The 6289-nt window shown below is 45.5% G+C and overlaps 1 protein-coding gene across 4 annotated transcripts in view; it reads left to right on the forward strand.

Annotated features, from left to right (window-relative positions):
* Positions 1-635: 635 nt before the first annotated feature.
* SLC11A2 (solute carrier family 11 member 2) overlaps positions 636-6289 on the forward strand; it is a 54124-nt gene continuing 48470 nt past the window's right edge. For all 4 annotated transcript variants that reach the window (XR_003680360.2, XR_003680361.2, XM_028491343.2 and 1 more), the window contains exon 1: positions 636-719. The gene's annotated coding sequence lies outside the window, so the exon portion shown is untranslated. The remainder of the gene's footprint in view (positions 720-6289) is intronic.

The following is a 6289-nucleotide window of genomic DNA, read 5'->3' on the forward strand; positions in this document are numbered from 1 at the left end:
AGAGAAAGACTCTGGGATGTGAGATTGAAACTGCGGATGGAGTGGGACTACTTTTGGGTAGATGGAGAATAAAGTTTGGGGGAAGAAGCGAGGCAGCTGCGTAGGAGGGCGGAAAACAATTCATTACCGAAGCTTGGGAATAGGGCAACTGATGCAGCCGAAATGGCTGCACTAGCTGTTGTCTCGCGGTTCTTCCCAGGTGTGGGGTGCTCTTGGTGGGGCAGCAGATACTATTATGTAGCTCTGGGGGCGAGAGGAAATGGTCCTGCCGGGTGGCTATACTTTGTAGGATGGAGCTGTGTCTCTCACAGAGCCGCGTCTCAGAAGAAATGATCTTGATTTCCAGGATCTAACGTGAGGCCGCGGCGAACTACAGCAGGAAACTTACGTGTCTGCAGGTTGCCAGCGGGGTGGGAGACTCCAACCCACACTGTGGGTTGGACCAGCGCGAGCACTAGCTCTGCAGGAGACAGCTCCCGCCCGGGCCGCCGTGGCCCCGCCTCCAGCCTGACGGGGTGGGCGGAGCCCCGGAATTTGCCTTCTGCCCGCCTTGCTAGCCGGCAGCCGAGGGGAATACGGAGAATCCAGCCAATAGGAAGGTGCAGCTGCGGTCCTGTCGGCCAATCGCGGGGCATGTAGGGGGTAGGCTGGCGTGGCTCTAGTTCCAGGGGTATGGAGCCTCTGGCTCGGGGACAGACTGTCAGGTGCTTGCGGAGCCGGTAAGGTGGGGTGCAGGGCAGGTCAGAGGTCATGCGGGCGCCCGGCTTTCCCCGGGTTCCCCGGATAGAGGGCTGCCCTGGGAGCTGGCGCCGGAGCCAGTATGGGGCATGCGGGGCGCCGAGCGGGGCTGGGAGGGGCGACACGGGCTTTGAGGGCCTGGGCGCAGGGTCCAGATGGAGCCGCATTATTCGAAGGAAGACCGAGAGGAGGGCGCCGGGAGCGGGGGGCGGGAAGGAAAGGCCAGAGGCTGCAGCGGCCTCACCCCTTTCCCTCCGCGGCCTAAGAGAAATGGCCGAACCTCCGGCCGGACCAGCCGCGGGGCCGGGACCCGTAATCGACGGTGCGCTAACCCCGTTTCACGCCGCGGAAGAGGCCGACGGCCACGGGGCAAGGTCCCCGCGGCTGCCTTCTTATCTGCGGAGACCTGGCGCCCCGTCTGCTCCCTGGGCCTCCCTTCGCCCCACTTCAACAAAAGAATTCATTTTACTGCAGCCGACATCCAGGGAACGCCTTCGTGTGAGGGGCCTGGGCAGGCCGCTGAGTACTTGTGTGTATATTGGTTTTAGGGCTGTTTGTGCAGCCTCCAGGCACCTTTGTAGGGGGCATTATTGCACACGGTATGTGAGTGGGGTGGCAGCTCTCCATCTGTTTGGTTTCATATGTTCCTGCTTTTAAAGCTATGCAAATTTTTTTGATGTTACACCTTTGGGTTCCTTTTCACTTGGTTGCCCCAAATTCCCTTCATATATCAGATTATTTCAAAGAGCATCATTGGGGGAGAAATTGAGGAACCTGGGATTGGATTTTCCTGTGTGTAAAGTGAAGATATTCACATATCGTCCACTGCTTTCAAAGGAGCGTTATGAAGTTAAGGGAATGTGACATCTTTTTAAAGTGAAAAGCAAAAGCAAAAATTATATGGAAGGGGAGGCAAGAGGAGACGGGTTTCCAGAGGTCATAATTCTAGTGAATATTGGTGAAACCAGGGGACACTGTGTTTCTACCTTGACTCCAGTGGAATCTGAACCCCGACTAGTTTGCAGCACTTCTTGGCTCTGTAAACCTTTGAGCAAGGTGCTTAGCCTCTTTGTTCTTTTGTTTCCACATACTTAAAATGGGGATTGATAATATCAATCTTAAAGAGTTGGTGGTGAGTATTAAATGTGTTAATACTCTTAAAGTGTTTAGAACAATTCCTGGCATGTAGGAGTTTTGTTATTACCTACAAGTGCCTTCTTTCCCCTAAAAGATTCCACACTAAAAGAATTCTGGGGGCTTCCCTGGTGGCGCAGTGGTTGAGAGTCCGCCTGCCGATGCGGGGGACACGGGTTCGTGCCCCGGTCCGGGAGGATCCCACATGCCGCGGAGCGGCTGGGCCCCTGAGCCATAGATGCTGCGCCTGTGCGTCCGCAGCCTGTGCTCCACAACGGGAGAGGCCACAGCAGTGAGAGGCCCGCGTACCGCAAAAAAAAAAAAAAAAAAAAAAAAAAGAATTCTGACCTTATTACTTATCCTTGTTCAAAATCCTGTGAGTCTATTGCCAATGAACCCTTAGGCCTGTTTTCCAGCCACGTCATTCATGATCTGAGGCTATAGTTAATTACGTGTGACTAGAGGTTTTCCGCTGGGTGTTTATTTTATCATTAAGGTTGGAAACTTCCTCTATACATTACTGGGTCTGTCCATAGTAGCTGTGTTGGGTAAATGAAAACTTCTTTGACTGTTTAGTTTTTCATTGTATGATATTTCATTTGCAGTCTTGGCCTAGACACAGTTTTTTTTGGACCCAATACCAAAAAGGCCATGATTGCAGCATTCTTGGTTTCTCATGTTTCCGGGATGGCTGGGACTTGGGCGGGGAATTTCTGGGCAGCCTGGCAGCACTTCTGTTAGTGAATGGGGAAGCTTGACACAAATCTAATCTTACTCTGCTGTTAGGAAATCAGCGGTGATCCCTTGGAATAGTCCACAGGGCTCCTAAGCAGCTTTGGTTCAGTTTTGACTCAGTGAAGTGAAGGTTAGAGGTTAGAGAGTCGTATCTATTGATACAAAGCAGCATCTTTTCTATTTGACTTTTAGTGCTAAGAGCTTGGGTGGGTGCTGTGGAATCAAAGACATCTTTATTCCCTGTTTCCTTACTGTGTATGTCTGCTGCCATACTTATGCCCTTTCTGTGAGCTTGAAAGTCCCTCTCAGATTCTCTTGGTACTGTCTGGAAGGCTCTAATGGAAGACTTTTTTGTCTTCCAGTTCTCCCCTTCCAAGAAAGCTGCTGTCTATATAGGTAGCATTACTGGGAACTAATCACAAAATGAGAAACTTTGAGTTTACTAAAAAGAACATTGCTTACTGCACAGTCTGCTGGCCCAGTTTGACTGAAGTACACATAGTGTAAGTTTAGTTATTTAGCTTTGGAGTAAGACAGTTTAGTACTTGTATAGGGTTGAAAGTTGGATGTTGGCTTGGTGAGAGTGGAGGACAGTCTCTTTGTGAAACCTCTGTGCTTTAATAGGAGAGGGAGTGACACCTTTAAAGAGTTGAGTGTTTGAGGCAGAAAGGGAAGCCTTTTGCCTTAATATTGTTGTCATCTTTATCATGTGAGTCTCTCTGGTTTTAATAAAATATTTTGGAAAAGAAGTCAGGGAGCATTTGACTGTACCGAACATAAGGAGTTAGAAGTCCTAGATCCTTGTTGTCTCACCCATCCGATGCCATTTATCCTTTTGATAATTTAACAGACATGTATTGAGCAATTAACATTTATTGGCCCCTGGAGACACAAAGACAAGCCCTCCAGGTATCATCAGGAATATCATGGATATAGTAAAACAACAATGTATTATGAACTATAATAACATCAGAATGGAATATAAAACAGTTGTCCAGGGATGATAAAAATATATTTATTGTCTAATTCCTCTTCCACTTAAAAAAAATTAATTTATTTATGGCTGTGTTGGGTCTTCGATGCTATGCGCAGGCTTCCTCTAGTTGTGGCGAGCTGGGGCTACTCTTTGTGTGGTGCGCAGGCTTGTCATTGCGGTGGCTTCTCTTGTTGCGGAGCATGGGCTCTAGGTGCGTGGGCTTCAGGAGTTGTGGCACGTGGGCTCAGGAGTTGTGGCACGTGGGCTCAGTAGTTGTGGCTTGCGGGCTCTAGAGCTCAGGCTCAGTAGTGGTGGCGCATGCGCTTAGGTGCTCTGAGGCATGTGGGATCTTCCCAGACCAGGGCTTGAACCCGTGTCTCCCGCATTGGCAGGCAGATTTTTTAACCACTGCGCCACCAGGGAAGTCTTCCACTTTTAATTTAAGGTCAGAGTAACTTACATTTTATAAAGTGTAAGGACCAGTTCCCAGTAAAGACTTAAATTAGGAAATTAGGGTTCTCAGGCTTGTCTTTGTTCTTATTGCTAGTAGGTCATCTTGTTGTGTTATTTTTGTTTGTTTTGGTCCCATTTATCACTAACAAGTGTCTATTAAAATGTTTAGGTAATGAAAGGAGGCCACAAGTTAACTATTGAACTTGTAGCAGGTTCCAAAGAGCAGAAGGAGGCATGTATGAGGCTGGAGAATCTTCTATGTATTGTCTGTCTTTACAGACAGTTTTTCTTTGCTTTAAGCAAAGAAACATTGAGGAAGATATGTACTTTAAATTGTTTAGGTCAGTCTGCATTCGGGGGCCAGTATCTGTCATTGGAATAAATAAGTTGAATGTAATCTAATGATAATCTTTCTTCACATTTGCCAGAGAACAGCTACTTAAGCAAGTATAAGGGCAAGACACTTTTTTTCTGAGGCAAGAAGTGGGTATAGACTGATTTAATAGACTTTCCTACTTCATTGTAAAGAGGTCTTTGAAATGTTCACAGAGCTTGGACTTGTGTTCCAGGGTAGATGTGTCAGGCCAGGAGGCCAGGTTGGGCCGCCAAAGGGAAATGCAGTGCTGTAAACTTCGGGTTGGAAGGAAATCGGGGGAAGCCTCATACTGTGAGAGCTGGGAGGAACAAAGACCAAGCTATAGTTTCTGGAAGTAAGATATTAGTGACCCTGATGTGTGAGCAGTCAAGGAGATTTGAAGCTGGCTAAGCCTCAGAGCTCTGAGCAGAGAAAGTGAAGAGCTCTATTTAACGGGTATTAATTGAGCCCTTCTAATTCTGAAGTCTCTGGTTGATGGGTGATATTTTTGTCTAAAAGTCCAGTACTTCTTGACAGCCTGGCCACGTTTCTCCCCATTGTTATCGTCTTTGACACCCAGGCAGCCGGTTTTATTATCAACTGTACTCTTCCTCCCCTTATCTTACCCCCTCTCTCCTCTTCTTGCTGCTTAAGATTTTCTCTTTCTCTTCTTTATCATTAGATGTTCTCCATGTCAGTTTTTCCTTTCAACCATCAAATAGATTTTCAAAAGTCTAACTCAGGTGGAAGTAGCAAACTTGATGCTGAGCTGAAATTGTAGTTCGCTGGTAGACTAAGGGAGATGTCTCCAATTTTGAGATTATTACTATGGAATACAAAGTCAGTAACATGAACAGTCTGTCTCAGTGGCCATTGTGCCGGAGAGAGAGAGAGAGGGGATCTGATGCGTGTTAAGCACATTGTACAATAGCAGCACTGTTTGTACTTTATGAACTGGGTGTGCTTGTGTGACTTTCAGCTTACTGAAATATTACTCACTTAGGTAGAGGGGATTAGAGTTTCCAGGCCTTTTTCTTAAACTAACACCAGAGGGGCTTTTCGCTTTGTTCTTATGTCAGGAAGTAAATGTAATCTGTCTCCAACCTTTTTTTCATTTTGTCATTTTATATCAAATTCATTTTAATGAGAGAAAAATAGGATTATTTTTTATTCAAATTGAAAAAATAATTCCAAACTTCACACCCTCAATTATAATTTAGAAAATCACATGGCTTTTTAAGCTGTTTCTCTCCCATCATCCCCAGTGGGGGAAAATTGAGTTTTGGAATTAATTAGATGTATATCCTGATGGAAAGACTTGGAAATTGGTGCTTCTTTATTGACCTGGAATGGAAAAACAGAGGAAGTAATAATTTCTCATTTTAAAAAATGGCTAGCAATATTCCTTATTAAAATACGTAGGGTTCAGACAGCAGTTAGATCTGTTTGAACCACTGAATATTTCAGTTTTGTTGACTCCCAGTCATCAGGGGCAGGAGCTCACCTTCATGAAGAACATCTTGCACAGTATAGATGTTAGATTAACAGTCATGATTTAGTAGGAATATTAAGTGCTTTAGCCTTAAACGTAGACCTTTAGAGAAAAGGGAATTTTAGAAGGATCTGGAAATCTTTACATTTTCTTCAAAACAAATGGAATTCTTTTTTATCACAACTCCTTTTTATTCTCTAATAAACAACTTGGGTATCACTTTTTAAAGCCTATACATCTGGCAGTTTCCACTTTGTCACCAGCATGTTGCTGGCACTGAACATTGGCTGAGGAAACATCAAGAGGGAGAAGAGATGGCTTTGGCAGTCAACTTTAAACATGCCTGTTCACATTTATCTAATCAATTGATTCCATGCACACTTTTTTTTTTTTTTTTTTTTTTTTT

The sequence above is a fragment of the Physeter macrocephalus genome, chromosome 6 (assembly GCF_002837175.3).
Source record: "Physeter macrocephalus isolate SW-GA chromosome 6, ASM283717v5, whole genome shotgun sequence".
NCBI classification, from domain to species: Eukaryota; Metazoa; Chordata; class Mammalia; order Artiodactyla; family Physeteridae; genus Physeter; species Physeter macrocephalus.